At 42.8% G+C, this 22,422-nt stretch overlaps 1 pseudogene; it reads right to left on the bottom strand.

Moving 5' to 3' along the window:
- Window positions 1-855: 855 nt before the first annotated feature.
- LOC137916443 (uncharacterized) lies at window positions 856-20,480 on the bottom strand (annotated as a pseudogene).
- Between the last annotated feature and the right edge of the window lie 1,942 nt (window positions 20,481-22,422).

The raw sequence follows: 22,422 nt of genomic DNA, 5'->3' as shown, positions 1-22,422 counted from the left end.
CACATGTAGTATTCTGATTCTGATGTTTTGCTCCAGAAAGTGTATTTGATGACTCTAACATGCCTCGAGGTCCGTCTGATCCCAATTAAGGCGACGGAGAAACCAGACTTCTCCTATAAACCGATATCTGAGGGCGTGTGTTTGAATTCAGGGCAGGTGCACGAGTGTGTGTAAATGAGCCTTTGTGTACACTGCATGGGGAAGCAAAGCAGAGAGTCTGAAGTGCAGCCATGGTGTTAAGAGTTCAGAGGGAGGACGAGAAAATAAAAAAAGAAGAAGCAAAGCGTGAGAGAAAAGAGGGAAAGGAAAATACAGAAGGAATATCTCTTCATTTTTCAGATTTAATTCATTCTTCAATTACATGAATAAGATCGAATGAGCAGTCGGTAAGGGCCGACTTGTGTCTTTTTTTTATTATTATTATTATTTTCCACTGTCTCTTACCCATGTTGCAGAGCTGGATCCTGAATACACACAAGGGACTGGAACAAGACTGGATAATTGGGTTAATGAGTTATCACTGTACTTTATTACCAAAAACACATGATTGTGAGGTTTTGTCTGTGGGCAAGGGTGCGACATGGAGCGATGGAGATGAATGGAGCCAGAGAGCTAGAGAGGGAGAGAATCTCGTGGAAATGGAGAGCAGGAGCGATAGGGAGAGCGAGCGAGCAGTGCCAGGTGCTATTGTCCCGTCTGTCAGTTGCAGGAGGGTAAGAACAAAGAAACCTGCTGAGCTGCGGTGTATCGCATGTCCGTCTCCTTCTCTCGGACTCACCGCACTCTTATTCGCTCACACACTCGGTGCATTCACTCTGGGAAATGTGCGACCCCCTCCGCCCCATTATTGTTTACCATCTCCAGATCCGAACTACCTCCTCAAAGGACGGTGGGGGTTTAGAACAGGTGGACAGCCGGTCTATAGATGCAGGGAGAAAAGAATGACGAACGAGGGAGGAGTAGAGCATCCCTTAATAGCCCTCAGGTATAAGGAGGTCACGGCAGGGTCAGCGTGCTCCACACCTGCCCCGCGGGTTCCCGGAGGGGGGTGGATAGCAAGGACCGGGGAAGGAGCGACACACCTGTATCCTGGTGAAGTTCACATAGGACGAATGAGAGCTGAAACAAGAATTGGGAACGAGGGGAGAAGATACTTTTCCCCTGACCCTTGTAAGAGCGATAGCAAAGAAGACCCCGCCTCTCTCATATGGTTGTCTCATCTTCTGGTAAACGACCAAGGAGCTTTTGGGAGCGCTATGCAGACATTTTTCAGTGGATTTCATTCTTCATTAGTTGCTATTAGCAATTCCACATAGTGTCAACTTCACTCAACAGTTTTATGTTAGCTGCATGCATGCAGTTTTATGCCCACTATGGGGTAATATCTCCTGGAGGTAGATAGCATAGTCTTGGACGCAGCACACACTTGCGGTCCTGTCGTCAGGGCTGCACCGCCAGTGTTCTGCAACATTTCACCTCACTTTTTATGGAAATTTTACATTGACGGCATTGGCTCACCTCGCCTCAACAGTAGTCAATTTTTAATTTTTTTGTTGCAATTACATTGGCAATCCTGGTACTTGGTGCTCCACTCACCTCTATCGAGGTGATACCAAATGTGGTTGTGGAGGGGCTGTCAACTGTCGATGGAACAAATGTAAAGACAAACCAGCCATTTTTAAATAGTCTTGCAACTTGCATGCACTGTATGCAGTCGTTCTTGTTTTCAATATATGATTATTTTGTTATATTAATACATGGAATTAAATGCTGTGAGCTATAGTATAAATGAAACTGTCGCACCCGAAAGTCTAAGAAGAGTTCAGAGGAGGTGAGGTAATATATAGCATTGGTGTAAAATAGACAGTAGTTCCTGCTCAGCTTACTTGGAAAACAGACGGCAGTTATACTGGAAAAAAGCAAACAAACCAACCCTGACTCAGTCCCATGTAAGCTGCTTCACATACCATAGAATGGGTTTGTTTCTGAATGGTTCTATGACAGATTTATAGCAGTTGCAGTAATTGCTTGTGATTGTTTCACCACAACTGGATCATGAATTTCGTGCACACTGGTATTTGTGCCAGTATCATGTGTGCCTTTTTGTGACGGTGGAAATAGAGAACAGCAGACTGTGGTTCAGGTGGTAGACCGCGGAACTGAAGGGTCATGGAAAATTTGTTGCAAGACACTGCTGTGAGCGATCGTTCATGTGAACGGAGTTGTAAATGCTTCCAATGCCATGGTGCTGCATGTTGTCTCTATCTGCACCCATTTACAAGAGGACCACAAAGCTACACAACATAGAATGCTGCGTATGACAACGTGTTTACTCAAATGAGACCATCGTTATGACAACGAAGCGGTGGTTGTGCAGTCATACACATGACTACTGCTAATTTCCATGACATAGCATCAACAGTAGGAAACAATCCGTCACATTCCAGAAGTGTGCAGATAAAATGCCCACATTCTTCTTCTTCTTCTCCTCCTCCTTTTTCTCCTTCTCCTCTTCCTGTTCTGGGCAATAGTCTGTAAAAATATTTTGGGGGAGAACATTTTCCCTGTAAAGTTAAAGGAACATTTGTAGCTTCCACCAACAGTCCAATAAAAGCAGACCTCTGACTGACGTTCTGTCATCCCTTACTTTTGCTCTGTCACTCCCCCCCCCCTTCTATCATTCTTTGTACGCCAACCTTCCCCCAGTTGGATTTTCAGGCTGTCATCAAATTAAACTACGCTGATTATTCTGCGTCAAGTTCCAGAATGCTGAGTTCTTGTTTAGACTTTGTTCCAGTGCATAAGTGAGAAGGAACCAGTGAATCATTGTGTTGCATTCGAAACTGGATCTCTGAGTTTCTATTGAGTCTTTCCTGCTCTCCATGCTGTTTGTCGTGTTTCATTGAGCCCTGATATGTTTAAACTTCCCACACATTTTCTGAAATTATAGTTTGACTTTGTCTGCATGTTGTTTGCTGACCATGTCAAATAAAACTACAAAAATACAAAATAAAAGAACATTTTTCAGATTGTTGGTATGTACCTGCTATCACACACTAGAATGTGAACTGTAAACAGTGGGTGGACCCAGAAAACACAGCCTGCTTCAGTGGGAGCTGTTTGTGTTAGTGGATTAGTACTTTGATATCTGGTCCTTCTTTTGAAAGTCAGATATCTTTGTCATGTTAATCCTCTCGTCCCTGACACTCTATTAGCAGGGCCAACCATTCACAGAGGGGAACACCCACCACCGAGCTCATCCGTCGATCCCCTTGTTGGGATGCTCTTACGGGAAAAGCTCCTGGATCGTTGCTGCACGTCAGCGTGTGTGACGGACGCAGAGCCCTCTTGTGGTACCAGACACTCGTCTACAGAGGGAGTGTTTTAGTGCGGTACTGTGCTGTGTCATCTGCTGTTACTGCAATGTTTTTATATGGACAATAGAAGTAGAATGAAATAATTTCCAAAGACAAAAGGTTAACATATCATCCCATCTTCCCCTCCTTGAAAGGATAGATAGATAAGATCAAAGGGTACAGGGTCAATTTGTCTTTATTTTATGTGTGTGTGTGTTTGTGTGTGCGCGGGGGGGGGGGGGGGTAGGATATGGATGGAATTTGGTGAATGAGTGTGGGAGTATATGTACTGAAGAAAAACATTAAATAACAGAGCTGATTTGAGGTGTGTGAGCGTGTGTGTGTGCACGTGCGCATGTGTGTGTGGGAGTATTAGTGTTCAAATTATTTCTGCTGGGAATGATTAGGCTGCTAGCGAGACTACAGGAATCTAAGGGTCATAGATTAACCCTTCATACCCCCCCCCCCCCCCCCCCACACGCACACACACACACACACACACATGCAAACATTCCTTTCCCTTGTAACTCAAAGTTTTGTCTCTACAAAGACTCAGATACTTTGCTACGTCTTAGATTGAAGGAAAGCAATAGGACAAAAGTGGCTACTGTTTCCAGAGCGACTAATCCTCACCCCTCATCATGTACAGTGGGGGGAGGTGATCGGCGCAGGGGTCACCAGACAGGCCAGCAGGTCCCGGTCCTGTTTGGGGGGAGCCTGTGGAGGGGGTGATTGAAGGGCCAACATGAGGCAGAATTAGTCATAAAGCACAGGGATCGACTGAAGTGTTGGGGCCACCCTTACAACTGAATGTTCCCCACTGTACCTCCTGTAGTGAAGACAAAATGCTTAATTTGGGATGCTGTGTGTGATGCTAGACGGGAATGTGACTGAACTAAAAGGTCTAATCCCATCCTGGCCATATCCGCTTTTGTGTTTTCCCATATAGGACAGTGTGTTCCATTTCTTTAGGATGGAGGGCAAGTGTTCATCAGGTCCTTCAGATAAAAGATGGCTCCAGTTGTGATAAAAGAAGTGCATATCTTCAAAAGTAATCATGTATAATATATATAAATGAAACTGGACTATCTGGGTAATGTAGACGAAACTAAATAGGCACTTGAGCCAAATCACTATTTGTTTTTCTGTGCGCTAGTCTCGTGTAATTTTGGACAATTTGGAGAGGTTTTGGGTTTGGGCGTATTTATATGTAAAAGAAGGGAATATAAAAAGGTGAAAGGGTGAATTAAAGTATCTCCATTACATTTTGATATTGTTTTAGAGACTGAACTCAGAGTACACAACTTGAAATGTCATCCTGAGCTGATTTATGGTGGATCCTATTTCTCGATCTGTTTAATGATTGCTTTGGGGTTCTTGGCCCTCATTCTCAAAACAGGCCAACTTAGTTAGCTGCGACTAAAAGCTCTGAAACCTGCTTATATGTGCGGCACAGCCTGCTTTGCTATTGTGTGGGTGTGTGTGTTGGTGTGTACATGGGCGATTGGCATGCATGTGTGTATGTGTGTGCGTGTGTGTATGTGTGTGTGTATGTGTGTGTGTGTGTGTGTATGCAGAGAAGTAAGCCAAAAAAGTGAAGACACGGTTGTCAAGGCTGATGTTACGGTCGCATTTGGAGCGGTGTTGGGTTTGTCTGCCGATGTTAGAAAGCTTGAAAATCAAGAGAAACGAATGACAAAGAACTTCCATGGCGACAAGGACAAAATAAAATCACTAAGTGCTAAGCAGCAACGCTATCATTCTTTCACCGTATACGGGCCGTGCGTGTCAAGTTGTAAATTATATCCCCTTTAAACACAGCGTCTGTTCACATAACTCACGCCTGTCAGATGTTCAACGGCGCTTCCTGCAGGTGTTGATAATGTACGGCTGTCCTGTCTTGTAGACATGACAGCGCGGCTTGTCTGAGCGTTAACCTCAAGCTGTGTGTCATGAGCTGATCTCTATGGACAGATTACAGGTTATGCACCATGTGTGACAAGTTCAAGTGTCTTGACATTAAGTGTGCGATTGGGCGTGCTCTGAAAAGGATCATTGCTTAGTTTGGTTTTTTTTCTGATTCAGTTGACAGTTTTACCTGAAAGCATTGAGGTGCCAAACAATTTCTCGGATCTTCGTGCAAGCTCCGTTTCCGAGTTAGGTCATAATGATGTAACATGCAGTGAGAGCATTCAAGGGGAGACTTGTGAGCATGTCTTGTCATGCACCAAGACAGAAGGCTGTAAATCAATAACTTCACTTGTTTAGAACATGAAATAACCACAGATAGGCTGAACACACATGTTTACGGCCATAGGCTGAATAGAGAGACACCTAGAAGACATTGTCTTCATAATGGGGCATTAAGCTATAATAACTGTGAGATTATTAGCCCATGCTAACAAGAGTCAGACAATTTGTCCGTCTGATGATCCAACAATAAAAATAATGCAGACCCTCAACACAGAATCAAATTTAGAAAGCAATATGAGCCTTTGGAACAGACCATCGGATTTCAAGCTCCTCCTATCAGAGCAGTGTGTTCTGTGGAACTGTGTCTGTTTGGAGAGCGCCTGCAGAGAAATGAATTATTTAGAAATCTGATATTTCGGTGGAAAAATTCTGTAACGCTGTCCACCGTGGAAGCCAGACACTGTTGAAATTCACTATTACAGATGTGAAAGGATGGAGCCAACTTTTAAATTTTACTCCTTGATGCCTAATTTTCTTTCTTCACCTCCTTTTCCTCATGTTTTATTGTGTTCATTCATCTTCCTGCTCCACTTTACCTGAAATCCGGGTTGCAGGTATTGTTGGAGGAGCCTATCCCAGCAGTCTATGGGCGAGAGGCGGGGCCCACCTGGACAAGCCGCCAGTTCACCTATGCTGCCTGGTTTTGGTGGTGGGAGGAAGGCGGAGAACCTGGAGAGAACCACGCAGGCACGGGGGGGGAGGGGGCAAGCAGAACTCCTCACAGAAAGCCCCCAAGTCGGATTTGAACCTGTGACCTTCTTAAACTATTATGTTCAAATACACAAATTCATGCAAACCGGTTTGTCTAATAGGAAGTGGGAGGAGAAAACAGTTAGAAAAGCTGGAAAGAAAAAACGTCAGTGTAATGTCACTGATTTCACCTGAGTGAGCGAGGTGGAGAGGATTAGTGGAGGCTGCTGTAATTCCACCCTGTGATTGGCTGAGGCCAGAGTTTCAGCGGAGGTGTGACAGATAACAGGCTTCTAATGGCTTACATGTCACACACACATAAAACTGGAAGTAAATAACAGCAGTCAAGGAAAGCACAATGATTTTTTAATCTTGTATAATGGAGGCACACACATGACCTTCACACACACACACACACACGGGAAGATGAGACAAGAGCAAACACACTCTACCTGCAGGTATACTCCTCCCTCCTCTCCTCATTTCATCCCTCACGCTCTCTCTCTGCCTTGTGGCTATGAGCGGTTGTCGTTCTGCCTGTCTCATTAGAAAGGAAGAGAAAGAGGATAAGTAACACAATACATGAAAGTCGATACCGGTCTGGGTGAGGGTACTTTATCACGCGTCTGTCATGTCCAGCAGGGGCTGAAAAAAGAAAGAAAGAAAAAGAAAGAAGACCTGAAATAACAGCTTCCTTTTGACGCTGTTGAATGAAGACATGTGCAGCAGCAGCAGCTGTATTAGTGCATGTCTCCATTCATGGCTGCACAGTAATAAATAGATATTTATTCTGGATGGATACAGAATGAAGAAAATCTTGAAAGATTATTCCAGTAGGAGTCACTTTGCTTTGCAAGTTCTGTCTTTAACACGTCCAGCGAGGGTGCACCATGCCGTTCCCTGTCAAGAAGGGCTCTCGGTCACTGCACCTCTTAGCTATTGTTAGGATTCCGAGTATAAAAACATGAAAGGCTGCCCCCAGTGGTCAACTCTTGTGCTGCATCAGCAGGCTTTCGGCTTTTTTATTTCATATTGAGTCCAACACAACTCCCCCTGAAAAGCTGGCAGCATTGAGTTGCTGCCATGGGAACGATCAGACGTCTCGGTCTCGTCGCGGCGGTGTGAACCGACAGGTTTTCGGCAAGTGGATGCGAGTTTCTCTTCGCCAATCTGTGGTCTGAACGAAGCTTTAATGTGGACGCAAACTTTGTAACACTGACTGTACCGTAGTTTGAGTTTATGTCTGCGCATGACAGACATCTCCCCCCCCCCCCGCCATGTTCATATTTCAGTGGTAGGTGAAATAAAGCAGATCGCTGCGCCGTGCCAGGTGTTTATCTTGGACACAGTTACAAAGCTCTGACACATTTTTTTTTACACACTCCACAGGGAAACAGTGCAAGACTTTTTTGGGGGGGAAAGAACATTTGAAAGACTTTTTTCTCTTGTACATGTTGTTCACGATCATTTCTTTGTCCAAAAGTCATAAAATCTAAAATCCAAACTTTTTTTTTTTATGTTTTGTGACCAGTTTCCACTTATTACTAGATTAACAGCTATATTATAACATGTATATATTCTGAAGTTAAATAAATCACCTAAGCAAAGGCATGCCACCATCTATCTGGGCAGTGTAAACAGAAGAAAACGTGTTGCGGTGAAAGGGTCTTCATGGCACTATTGCGCAATCATCATGCAAAGCGTTTCATAGCCTGTAGAAATTGATGGGGGAGGGAACTCTGCAAGTAAGTGTGTTTGGGTGAGGCGAGTGTACGACATATAAATAGAGACGGGGGGGGGGGGGGACTTGAGACATTTTAAACCATAGCTGTGCTTTCTCCATTGGCCTTATCAGGTTTCCCCAAGGCTGCCAGCAACAGCAGACCAATACAGAGCCCCCAAAAAATTGCATGTTGAGTGCTTGCAGGGGTAAAAGTAAGGGGGGTCTGGAGGGAGAGACGGGAGGACGGAAAAAAAAAAAAGATTGTTGTAGGATCCAGTGAAAGTGGGCAACCTTGGAGGAAATAAACGCGGATAAACGCTGAACTGAAAGGGTTAAGAAGAGGATGAAATACAGATTAAAGTGGTAAATCAGGAACGCAAGGAAGAGTTAGAGAAGTGCACAGAGGAAGACAGACAAAAATTGGGGGTGATGTCTGAAAGTCAAAGCAACCCCCCCCCCCCCCCCCCCCCGTTTTTGGCCTCTTTGTTTCTGTTGCTTTCTTTCTCTGGGAGCCTTCAAAATAATGGATTGTCACGCTAAATGGCCGGATACAAGAGGGATAAAGGGCTGCCTGGGCAGGGGGATCTGGAAAGGAGGCGGCCATTGTTGGAAACAGGGAGGGACGTGGGGATGGGTCGACAGGGGGGGGGGGCAGACTGAAGAGTCAAGCATACTTCCAAGTCAATTTGTTCCCTATTAGAAAGTAGCACAATTAAAAACGACACGGACAGGCTAGCTTTCACAAGCCAAGATGCCGATTTGGCTTTGTTTAGCTTCGTGGATGGACTTTTAAGAACTCAGGGGTACACATCCCATATTGACTTCTCAAAGAGGAACGAGCAGCGACCTTGTTTTTGATACTTATCAATACATTATCAGCCATTTGGCTCGGCCACAAGCTAGATTCTTAAGAAATGAGGCTCACATTTTTTTTTTTGCAAAACAGCGAGGCAAACGGGGTCTCCTGTCAGAACTCGGGTCAGACACTTGGTTCTTATGAGTAGAGCTTGGCAGCCGTTTGTGATGCCTTTGAATGCGTCGAAACATGCTGACAGTATTTTGAGCTGTTTGTCTCCAGGTCCATCCGTAACGTGAGAGTATAAAATAGTGATAAGCTTTGCGAGACATGCTTCCTTTGTGATGTCTGAGAACCTGTCTGGCAGACAGAAACCGCTCAGCTCAGTTTGTGTACATTTCTATTTATTGTAGTCTCGTCTTTTAGATTTCAAACTGCCAGTTAGTTCACATTCTGGCTCCTCCAACGTTTGTGTTTGCCAAACAGAGTTCTCCTGCCCATAATAATGGCATGCGCTCATAAAAATCTCACCATTTCAAGGCCTACTCTTAGATTGGGCATTTAAATCCAGTACTCCTCCCAATATAATAGCCAGCCCACCAAGACTGCATCACAATGGCAAGAAACACATCAGCAATATGATTTCAAGAATTTTCTTTTCATTTTATCATTATATGAGTTTTAAAATTACATTTTATTTCATTCCAGCCTTAGTTTCTTGCCAGAAGCTGTGTGTGGATATATATTTATTTACGGTATTTATTTTAAAAGCTCACACTTGTTTACTTCTACACCCCCACTTGGCTTCCCTTGTAAGTCTTCAAATCAATGCGGCCCTTTGATGTATATTTGATGCATCTCAATATCCAAAAGTCAAGACATCAAAACATGTTATTCCTTCTGACAATATAGGATCAATAGCTGACAACAAATTGATGGCCTGAAGGAGAGGGAGGTGGGTCTGCTGTGTTTGTATGAGAGTATGCAAGAGGGGGGGGGGGGGGGGGGGGGGGTGTGAATCCACCAACAATAGCATTATAATATACAGTAAAGAAAAAATGCACCAAGATCTAAGCTGTCTTAAGTGCTTACCTTTATTGTCGCTCTTAAATCAAATAGATTTTGGGCCAAGCTAACTCATTTGAGGCCAATAGAGACATTAGATTTGGTTGAATGAAAGGTATGCCGTTTCTGATTTTTCTTTTCCCCAACCTCCCCTAAAACATAAAAAAGTGAAAACAGTGGGGGGAGGTGGGGAAAAGAGGAGAAAGCCACTGGAGACTAATGGAGTATAAGCGGAATATATGTCTAATAAAAAAAAAAATCTAACAAAAGCTGGAAATGTGTATTTAAGCAGGCTTTGTCCAACAAAATTACTGCAGTGTAAAACTCATTATGGAGAGCAGCTCTTGTTGCCAGACAACAATAATAAACTGTTGAGTTTTGCATAATGAAAATGCATACCGCCTGTCGAGGACCGTTGTGCAGCCAGTAATAGCTGTCTTAAATTTATGAAGCCAAACTATGGTGCCCAAAATATGAACAGGGCTTTACTTACTTATTAAAGAATTTTGAAGGCTTTTATTATTTGAAATCCATTCTGCTCACAGTACTGGCTCCCTATTCCAGTGTTTTCTAACTAGCATACAATATAATTAACATATAATTCCTTGAACAGGTCATTTTCTTAATTGTGGTGCTCCAGACTGCCCAGAAAAACACAATTTGTGTGGATTATTTAAGATTACTTTATGTAAATAGGGAACTCCAAATGCATCACTCATGTAGCATGTCCACCAGTATATGTCCACGCACATTAATCTATGTATATTCTAATTTAATCTGTATATTTGTCTACACAATCTGCATACTTTGTCTATATCCATGCATAGAAACATATATTATGTCTAGCTTTACAGAATGTTCATAGCACGACATCGGCGTACATAACAGCTGTAAATCTTTTGCACATTCCTGTCTAATAATTCCACTTCTGGTTAGATGCTAAACTGCATTTTGAACGTCTATTCTGTTTCCAGAGATTTGTCTAAATGGAATTGTTGGGAGAGGAGGCCAAGCATGAACTGCGGCATCCTCCCTTCAAGGCTCTGCTGCGCTCAGAGCAAGATGAGCGGCTGCCATACCTTTAGATTGGACCGATGGAACCTGTGGGCCTCTCTTGAGTTTTGAAATACAACCAGACATGGTTTATGTGCAAATTGTCTGGCTTTTCTGCGTAACGGTTCCAAAGAAAGTTCTCATCGTCATGGGGGAGAATTGTGGAAGCAATGGGAAAGCAAGTAAGCCAAAAAGACAAAGTGAAAAATGGAGACACAACATTTCAGCCTGTCAAGAAAGTGAAGTATGGCCTTGTATGTTGCTCACTAAATGAAAATATGTTCTGACCATTTTAGGACAACTTGGACTCTGCCTGTCAGGCATAGGCCTGCGTTCGCACGTTCAATCACCTCTCTGTGGACCTCTTCGGTCCACAGAGATGAGCTATTAACATGCTGCATTTGAGCAAAATCAGAGTTTTCATATTGATACACATATTGCCAAGGACTAGGAGGGAACTATGAACATGATGACAACAAATAAAGAAACAGATGAACGCAGAAAAGTTCTGTTTATTGGAGAAATGAGCACCAGATGAGGTTATTAAAGGGAACCCCGACTGCTTTTACAAACCGGTCTAAAAATACAGCCATAGACCTCTACTATGTAAATACATTGACACTTCTTATAAGTTATAAAAATCTGTTTTGTTTACAACATAAATTGTTGCATGGTGGCCGCCATGTTTTCGTGTGCGCAATGCATTCTGTGCATAGCCGTAGCTATGCACAGTGAACATAACAATTTAATCTTATATTTACGTTACTGACAGCAAAATACAGCCAGTGGTGCTGAGCCTGAAAACTACAATGACTGTACAGTATTGTACTTTTGTTTAAGGCTGTGCTTTATTTATTTATTTTGATTGTTTGCTTAATGGTCCCAAGCTGGACCTTTTTCTATTCTGCAGGACAAGTGGAATATTTTTTCCAGCAGTGATTGCTGCCCCACATTGTAGTCGACTCCCATCTGCATGATTTACAGGCTAATTAAATATTTCCAGGCCCACTTCAAGCACGGCGCGAAACGAATCCTTGCCTTACAAGGTTTGCAGAGGTTGAAATCCGGTAAACCAAACACAAGGCATGTCATGTCTTTCGGCAACATTTTTTCCTACTCCTTGTAAACTTGTGCTTCCCGCAAACTCGCCATGAACACACCTCCATTAGAGAAGATTGCTTTTTTAAATTAATCACCTCTCCTTTTGTCTGGGCTTACTTGTGTCAGCAGCAGAGCGGCGTCACCAACGTGACCAAATTAAGAGTTACAATAGACTTTAAATCTAAATGCGCAAACATACAGTGGCTAAAAGGGATGTGTCAATGTGGTGCAGGCTATATGCAGGGGATTCAGGTAGCCTTTAAAGTAAAATTAAATGATGGGGGGGCAGACTAACATAGAGTTTCTATGCAGTTGCACCTCCTGAAACATTTGCATTGCGTTTTTCGTGAGGATGAGAGAATTTCTTTTGACAGATTTTAATATATACATTAAGATTCTACGATAAAACTTGAGAACAGCTTGCGAGTACGATCAATAGTCAGATCACTTTGTGCACACGCACACACGCACTTTCTCCACACGCATGCATGTGAATGAACACATTCACACAGAAATTGCAAACAAAGATACGCTTCTAATGCATTTAGTGCAGTCACGCAAACACAGGCTTGAGCACTCCAAACAAGGCCGGCTTCCCTGTCCCGTCTCTAGCTGGAACAAGCCTCTCATGGATCCCACACTCTTGTACACACAGAGTTTGTCACCATCTCGTCTCCTGTGGTCTATTTCTGAGGTGATGGGGGGGGGGAGGAACAAAGCTATGTGAAGAGAATCCAGGAATGACCTTTGAGGTGTCTCAGGTGTCTCTTCTTACACTCACGTAAATAAATACACTTCATTTACACAGTCAGACTCCTACACAAGTCACTGCTTTGATAAATACTAGGGAGAACCAGCTCACAAAAATGTCTGAGCATACACTCCATAAACATCTGCACCTTCTCTCACTAAGCAGAGGTCGCTACAAGGACCTGTCGGCATCTCGTGTTTGCAGGTTGAGAGGTGTCCTCTTCATTTTGTTAGATATTTTCTGTTTTCTGCATGCAGTAATTGAATTGCAGAATCAAGACTGTTGCGTTTTGGTAATACATTTGTAAATGTCACATGGCAGGATGAACAGCAGTGATGGTGTCCGTGAATCACATAAACAACCAGTTGAGGTTTATGTTTTATTGAAATTGCTGATTGGATTATCTGACTATTAATCATACTAGACGAGAGACTTGGTCTCACAATGTGTCTGTGTATGTGTGTGTGGGCAAATACGTGTGCCATTGGGTCCCTTGAAGAGTTCTATAAATATTCAAGGGAGATCTGACTCTAATTAATGTCTGCTCACATTTCAGTCTTCCACACGTGCACGCACACACACACACACATGACTTTATACATCATTGCTTGGCGTAGTAGTTGGCCAAGAACTCTTTTGGTGTAGTCGTTGGAGGTGCTAATGGTTCCATTGAGCTCCGAGGCAGCCAATGTCTCGCTCCCAAGTTTTCCGAGGTTTTTCATGTCTCTCAAACTGATGGTTTTCAGCTCAGCTAAACAGGGACCACCAGTAGAATCTTCATCCCCTGACCAAGGGAAATATTGTGTTTGATGCACTCATCAAGTCCGACTTTGTTTCCAGCAGTTTCATAAAGCGACCACCGTAACTTCGGAGAACAGAACGCGATTGTTCAAGTTGCTCTCACGAGTGATGACTCAAACATGTGTTTTATACGTTTAGAATTAGAAAAGCTTCTTTTTAATGTTGTAGCACCTCTTTCTGCAGCTCCTTCCTCCTTCCTTCTGGTGTGTTTTTCGCCTATCTCAGGTCTCAGGTCATGGGTCAGAAACCCCCCAAAGTGATAAATGCTTCCAGGTCACCTCTCCTGTCTCTGGGGGTCGTGCAGACGCTTTCTGCGGTGACAGCAACAGCATGATCACTCAGCCGGATCGCCAGAGCTGAACTTCGTGACCTGCTCGGCCCTTCGCCGTCTGTCCTCCTTCAGCTTCATTCTGTTTCCTCCAGCTTTACGCAAAAGGGATTGTCTAAAAATTTAAGCATAAGGGATTCGCCCCACCAGCTTTCAAAGCACAACACCGGCGCCTGGAAGCAGCCAGCAGGCCTTAGAATTCCAGAGCAAGCAACTAAATATTACAGTAATTAATGTTTTCTGCTCATACTGAAAGTTTTCCTAATATTTGGAATCGCAGCAGGAATTCTGAGTCTTGTGAAGGAATTTTCTTCAACAGTTTGAGGATGAAAGTGAGATGAAATTTTACAAACACACAAAAAGACAAGACATTTCAGAGTTAGACCTTCTTAATAATACAATTTATTTTGTTTATACTGTCACAGACACACAGTCACACACACAGTCTCTCTCTCTCACACACACACACACAGTCGTACTGATGCTGATCTTATTTTGGAGACGTTATCAGCCTCTCACGCGATCGCTCCCATCCCCCACTGTGAATCGATGCCTTGTTCTCCAGCCACCAGCAATAGAACTAGAGCACGTGAGCCGCTTTCATAAGAAATATGATTGAATTATAAATCCCTTTGCTGCCGACAGTGTGAGACGAGCCACGTGACTGAGTGTCCCAACTGAAAATGGTCCTATTACATTACGCATGAGATTCCAAACTGGAAAACAGAACATCGTTCGTTACATATGATTGAATTGTCGTGACCCCTTGTTTATCTCGACGGATCCTATTGTGCCATTTATAAGTCCGTGCGTACACAAAGTTGTGAGCAGAAGTTTGACATTTTTTATCCACTAATATTTACATTTCCAAATGTATTACATTCCATAATTTTCTGCTGCTTTTCTGCTTTGCGGGTCATGGGTGTTGCTGGAGCCTACCCCCCAGAAGCGGATTACATCTCGGACGTGTCGCCAGTGTGTCACTTTAGAGTGACTGATTCACCTAAATTACATGGTTTTGTAGGAAACCGGAGAACACAGAGAGGGGAATGGACACATGGGGAGAACACACAAACTCTGCATAGGATTTGAACCCAGTGGCTTCTTGCTGCGAGGCGTCAGTGCTGCCTGGTACGCCACCGCGCCGCCCGCCATAATATTCAGATAACATAAAATATTAGGAATACAAAAAAAATAAATCACACTAAAAGTTTTTTTTTTAATTCAAAGACTTGATTAGATAAAATATTTGCTTTGTAAAACATTTTCAATGAATGAGCTGATGGGAAAAGAGCTTTTTAAGGTTTTTCTTCGAAGTCCGTTAGTTTCAGTGTTTATTTGATTCGGTATTATTCACCATTCCAAAGAATAGAGTTTAGCCAATATACACCAACATACACTCTTCTCCGCAAACGCGGCAGTGAGTATGAGTGTCAAGATTTCGTTTTAGTATAGTTCTATCAAATGTTGAACTTAAGCGCCTCATTTCCTTTTCCAGTATCTCAAATTGACTCATGTTTATGTTTAAACCCACTCTGACATGTGGTGTGTTTCTCCTGCAGCCACCACAGAGGAAAGTCCTCCATGGTTTGTTTGGGTTAGACAGCAGAGGAATGAGGGAGGGAGGACAGGGAGATGGGGAGAGGATGACAGGGGAATCGGGGGAGGGGGGATGTGGAGGGTGAGTGGGTTTGGATAATGCTTTCTGAATTGTAAAAAAGGGGCTAGACAAAGGCAAAGGGAGGAAGGGAGCCTGCGAGGGCCAGGGGAGTGATGAGGCAGATGGGAGTACAATTAGGGAAAGGAGATGAGTGGAAAGGAAGTAATGGAAGGAGGGAAGCTATACAATGAGGAAATAAAGGAATGGAGGAAAAATGAAGAGGAGGGGAAGGAGAGCAAGGAGCTTGAGGGTTACATTCCTGAAGTGCAACCGACCTGGGGCTGCTCTGCTGCCCAATGTAAACACGGGGAGGAGGACTGACAGGCTGTCACAGCGAGGAAGAGGTGTGTTCAGAAAGGATGAAATGTGTGAGGAAGGAGCGAGGCAGACAAAGGAGGTGGGAATGTTTCAGAACAGTCCGCTATGGTCTATATGTTGAGATTTTACATCCCATATGCTCGACCCCGCAGCCTCTTCTGGTCTCCTCTTCTGCCTCACATTTCTTGTTCTCCTTGTTGCATCCGACCTCACAGCAACATTACACTGCTAAGCCAGCAGATGAGATGTTGAGGTTAGAGAAAAACGACATGTGTCCCCATCTCAAAGGTGTGTGTTCACATTTATTCATTCATACTGCGTGCATAAACATTGCTTTACTCTCTGTGCATGCAGATGTCACATATTTGACCCTGTAATGTGGTCTTGCAAACAGGTGTGATAAAACCCGTAAAAAAATATATTGACATTATATATTATAGAGGAAACCAATCATGCCAATCAACAATGAAAGCAGTCCAGGTTGTGTGGCGCTAGGGCGCCATCTAGTGACAATAGATGTGTATTGCGATAGAAGAAAATAGCAACGTTTTGAAATCAGTTTAAAATGTTTTATTCCTCACACAGCACAATAAAGAACACATTCAAATACAAAGTGCTCCATGTTTTAGGGGGAAAACTTACACCCACACATACAAAAAACAACAGTCAAATGCGACAAGTGTTTGTATAGATTTAGGAGACAAAAGAAACCATTTGACATTAGTATAGGTGGAAAGACATGGTCTTCTCACCAAAACTAATTTAGATTGAGTAAACAATTTACAATTTTAGAAATAGAGAGATAAAATAGTCTAAAATAAATATAGCTTAATGACACAACACCTTATTTTATATGAGAATTGATGAATAATGAATATGCTGCCCCTTGCCCATATGGCCAGCTGGTATCGGCTCCAGCAGAGCCGTGATCCACAAGACGGATAATAGCGGCTGAAGACGAGACGTTCACAATCGTCTTATCTACAAGAATAATGCAGGTGTCAATCGTCTCCCCGCCAAGAGGAACTACTTTCCCATGGATTCATTGTTGCACCTTACAGGGGAATCCCGGAATACTGAGTTATAGCATTAAAATGATTTGAAACAGAATTCTGATCCATTTTCACAGCTTCCGATAAAGATAATTTCTGATAAGAAACAATAAAATGAATACAAAAATCTTAGACACAAATGAGGCAACGAAAATTCCTTTCATTTTCAAAGTAAAATTAACTGCTCTTCTTTATGCCTAAAAACAGAAGACTAAAGAATACAGGATAGTGTAAACAGGGTGAAAAGAATATTGCACACAGAAATAAGTAAAAGAAATTTAAAACAAAGTATTTAAAAAAGCGAGTTGATGATGTCATAAACTGACATTTGCACATATGTCTCCTCATAGAAGTCAGTGTTAGTAGTTTTGCTCGGGGATAAGGAATGCTCTGCTATCCCCTGCGCTAAATTTAGCAGGTTTGTTATTGTCTTTGTCGATTATCTATGCCCATAATATTTGCAATCTGATCCAAAAATGTTCTTCTAACTTTAAAACATTTCCAAAACTTTTAACTTTAACGATTTGTGGGGTGGCACGGTGGTGTAGTGAGTAGCGGTGTCGCCTCACAGCAAGCAGGTTCCGGGTTCAAATCCTATCTGTGCTGAGATCGTATGTTCTCTCTGTGCCTGCGTGTGTTTTGTTCTCCAGTTTCATCCCACCTCTAAAAACCTGCAATTTAGGTGAACTCATTATTCCAAATTGTTTGTAGTGCATGAGTGGTTGTCTGTCTCTATGTGGCCTGGCGACATGTCCGCGGTGTACCCCGCCTATAGCAAACTAAACAACTCTCGACTCCAGCTACTTCCGCAGGGTGGAATAGTGGATGATGATTCACCTTTTCCATATCATCCATTGTTTTTACTAAACCATGGGTAAACTTTTTAGCTTTTACAGGAAGTGACCTCATGATTAGAATCGACATGGAGGTAGAAGAATATTCTGAGAGTAGGAAAATCTGCTCAGTCCCACAATTGTCACACTTGCCCCGTAATTTCAGTCGGAAATGCTGGAAATCTTTGTCCTGGTTCTATTCATGGAAGCAAATAGACATATAGGTTATAGGTTTAAGGAGACCTGAGGCAGCACCAGTCCCTGCAAACTGCCCCATGAGGCATAAATGAAAAACAACAACATAGAATAAGGCATAAAGTTCCGGTTTTTAAAAGTCATTTTAGGCTACTTTAAGAAAAAGTCATTTTATAATGAGTACCGTAAGCTGCTCTTGATGAACATACTTCACCGGTTGCCAAACACAACGATAAAGCCCAAGTGACAGAGAGGTGTTAATGTGTGTTCCCTCGTCACTTGTTGAAAGGTGTGGTGACAGACCATTCCTTGTCTGTACGATGCTAGAAAGTTCTAAATAGGATGCACACTTTAGCGGGTAAAAGTGTGCATCCTATTTAGAATAGGTAAACCTATTACCTATTCCACAGTAAACCTTGGACTATCTTCATCAAGGAGGCTGCAGTCATGGCATCTGCGTGATGTTGAGGGCAACGCTCTCTCTACGTAATGTTGAAAGTGGAAAAGAAAGAAAGGGGAGGGTTGATTTCAGTGCTTACAAGAAAAATGTGAACCATGGGGGAGGGGGGGGGGGGTTAGAAATTACAAAGAATATTTGGGGCCAAATGTTGTTTGAGTAAATGTGTGCATTTGCATCCACTCACCCATGGTTTCCATTCGCTCGACCGTTCTGACTATTTCCTCCTCCTAAGGCAACCCGGAAAGATTTTGCTAGTTACTATGGCGCTGGGATCTTTGTATTGCCAGAGTGTAGAACAGCTTCACAGAGACAAACCCTTACCTGTCTGTCTTTTCTTGCGTTTCCACCACAGCAGCAGCAGGATGAGCAGCACTACAGTGACAACCGCCACTGTGCTGATGGCTGCCACAGTGACATGATTGTAACTGGGTGCACCTTCAGATCAGAACAAACGCAGTCAAAGGCAGAATTTGAAAAGCATAACATCAAGTACTGTATATAATTATATATATTATAAATTCCACTGTAAACTCCACAATAACAAAATCCTTTTGTTATTGCTGAAGATGAAGGGCCACAGCATGTAACTCTGATGCACATAGTAAAATAAGTGCATCAGGCTATAAATACTATATATATATATATATATATATATATAATGGCTCTGTCTTTGGAGTCTAATACTCACAGACGGTGAAAGACTCAGATGCGACGTCGCCCACGAAGCAGCTGAGGTTCCTCATCTCCCCCTCGGAGCAGTTGAATCTTGCGAAGCTGGTGACGTTGAACAACTCTGTTTGCGGATCATGAAATTCACTGTTGTTCAAGTCCTTCCATTCCCGAGTCGAAGGCACGTTCCACTTCATCCTGGCAATCGGGTAGCCGCCGTGGGAGGTGCATTTCCCCACGCAACTCAAGCCATCGGCGCACCCCAGCGTGAACGTGGGCGTGCTGTAGTTCCCTGGGAGAGATAGCGGCACTGTCAGCATGCACGTTGTTTTCTGACAGGTGCAGGCTTGTAGAAAACATTGGAAAGGTTGTGCAGCGTTAAATTTAAAGAATTTTCTCTACACATTCTACACATAATACTATATAATGTACATTTCTTAAAAGAAGAGACTGAAATATAACATAAGTATTCGTAGCCTTTGCTCGATGCTTTGTCTAAGCACTTTATGGGGTCAGTTTCTCCCCTTCTTCTTTGCAGGATCAAAGGATATCTTTAAACTATCATACTAGAACTGAAATAATTAGATGTATTATTAAAATATGAAATGCATGCATTCGTACCTGTGACATCTAGGCGTACGATGGTTTTATAGTTTTTAGGATCGCCTTTGTACACGATAATGCATTCATAATCACCGTTGTGTGAGGCATTCAGATTATACATGTGCACAGTTGCATTCAGTTGCACTTTGGTGTTAATCCAGGTCGAGATGTTTGATATATCATGAAATGCATGGTAGCCATTGATATAGTTGTCGCCTCTCTGGAAGTAGAATAGCTCGATTTGGCTCTGCTCCTTAACCGGACAGTGAATGGTCACATTTCCACCAACTTCCCCTCTGAGATAAACGTCAGCAGCAATTCCTGGGAGACAAAAGCAAGTGGAAGTCAAGGTTTGAAAGCATGCTGGGACAGTCCGTATGCAAATCGTGGAATAGATCAGAAGAAGAAGAAAAAGGGCTTGGTCGAAACTGACTTCAACTGACTGCTAAGAAACTATTTTATTTTATACCTTTAACTGATCTTACCACGCTTCCCGCACAATGTCAGCTGGACTGGAGCTTCTAAATTTTATTTGATTTCTGGAAATCATCTCTCAATCCCCACTTTGAGAACCCTTGCACTATATTACTGTATTTAAAATCCATTTGTACAAGCAGTTTAACTGTGAAATCTAAATTAAAGTGTGGTGTCAAAGCCTTCATATGACAGCAACGCTCACCTGGACAAAAGTGCAGTGCCATGATTAGGAAGGAAGACAGCAGCTGGGAGGAAAGCTTTCGATTTCTTGGCAGAAAGAGAGGTAGAATAAACATTCTGGCAACTCGAGTGAAGCAAACTATTCAGCAAAGCAATAGGATTTTCTGGTTCTATGCAAAGATGATGAACGATTACGTTCAGTAGGAAGTCCCTCTTGTGTAGAGAATTAACCACTTTGAATAGAGCACCGCAACCTCAAACACAGTTGACTTCATGCAATACGGAAGGGAACGGACACTCACAGAAAAAGCTGAGGGCTATTACTTGATGCCTGTTGAAAAAGAAGGACAAATCATTCATCAGCTTCAGGGTTGATTGCCTCTTCCATTCTCTCCTTTAAGTCAGTGCAGACTCGAATATTTTAAAAAGCACATTTTACTAGTATTTATGTGCCTGTTTTTATTTCAAAGGATTGCTGGCAAAGCTTTTCACTTAAAAACAAAAGTTTGTAGAATACAGTAAAAGTAGTTTTTATAAACTGAACAGAAAGGATGTTGGTACAGGAGAGGAGTGGTGTCGCTGCTGGGGGGGGGGGGGCTGCCCATGGGCACCTCGGCAGTGCTCTGAGCTGGCCCCTCTCCAGCCACCAGCACATGTTCCTCATTTTGTCTGGGCTGGGATTTGAACCGGTGGACTTCTCCGCTAAAGACGGAGTGTGACGTTTTATCATAATTAGTGATGTCCCGATCCGATCTTGTGATCGGAATCGGGCCCGATCACGAGCTTGCGGACTCGATCGGAATTGGGCGTTAGCTCCCGATCAGGACTCGTATATATATGGATCATTATTGTCATTCCTTTGTGTCATATCTGGAGTTGCGCTTTGGCACAGAGTGAGACCTCCCTCCTCCAGACAGAGATCGTGACGCGGACGGCATGACGTCACTTACTGTGACACTATTGGTTGGATGCTGGCTAAACACGGAAGCAGCTTGAAGCGGGTCGCGCGAGTATTTCTGTCGTGTTGGAAGTATTTTGAAGTCCATGACAAAAACCTCGCGATTGAAGTGCTGTTCATTTTACTTTAAATATTCGTATGTAATATTTCCTGTTGCACTAGTCCAAGTCCAAAGCGAAAAAAGTATTTTATTTATTACTTGAATGTTCGAGCTGCGCCACAGAAGTGCTCTGTTTGAGAGTTAAATGTTGAAATAAGATGACTAAAATAAAAAATAAGGGACATCGTGGATCTGTTTTTCGGTATCGGTTGAAAAATCAAATGACTCGGACTCGGGGTCAAGAAAACCTGACCGGGACATCCCTAATAATAAGAAGTGAAAGGCCTCTCGAGACCATTAGGTACTGATTATACTGGGTGACAGACATATGGGAGTGGAGGTTTCTAAATGCTACTTTCGTTTTCCTCTTTTCATTCATTTGAGACTTTAAATACGATGAATTACAATGTGTGATCACATCAGTGCCAGCTCCAGATGCACTAAATAAGGAAGTATGTTGACACAAATTTGATCCTGTTAAGACAGTCTTCACTCCTTCCCTAAGGTTGGCTTAAAGAATAAACTGAGTTATTGTAATAAAAGTTTAACCACAACAATAAAAATAATTTCAAAAGTCAACGGGGAAAGTTCTTACCATGCCAGCTCACTCAGCTTCGTTACCGAGTGACTCCACTCCGACCATTTCAGTAAGGAAGTATGACTGGCGGCGTAAGATGAGTCACTTCCTTTATTTTTTTTAAAGCCACATGTATTCTGGTATCTATGACGACGCATTCCTTTCACCTGAGCACTTAATTCAGGTGGTAGATTTTGAAAAGGGGAGTGTAATTATGTTATTTTCCTTGTGTGGCAATAATTGCAGTTGTATGAAAAATGTATATTAATAATACTAAGAAATACTGTATGTTACTGTGTGTGACTGGTGATGGTTTGTCTGCTTAAAAAGGCTCTCAGGGACATTTTATTCGCGCTGGTATCAGAAGTGATCAGTTTGACAAACTATCTTGCTGGACAAGATGGGTCACATTAGACGTAGTCC

This window comes from Brachionichthys hirsutus, unplaced genomic scaffold, assembly GCF_040956055.1.
Source record: "Brachionichthys hirsutus isolate HB-005 unplaced genomic scaffold, CSIRO-AGI_Bhir_v1 contig_977, whole genome shotgun sequence".
Taxonomy (NCBI): Eukaryota; Metazoa; Chordata; class Actinopteri; order Lophiiformes; family Brachionichthyidae; genus Brachionichthys; species Brachionichthys hirsutus.
Note: the sequence above shows the minus strand (reverse complement) of the source record. Positions and strands in the feature narration are given on the sequence as shown.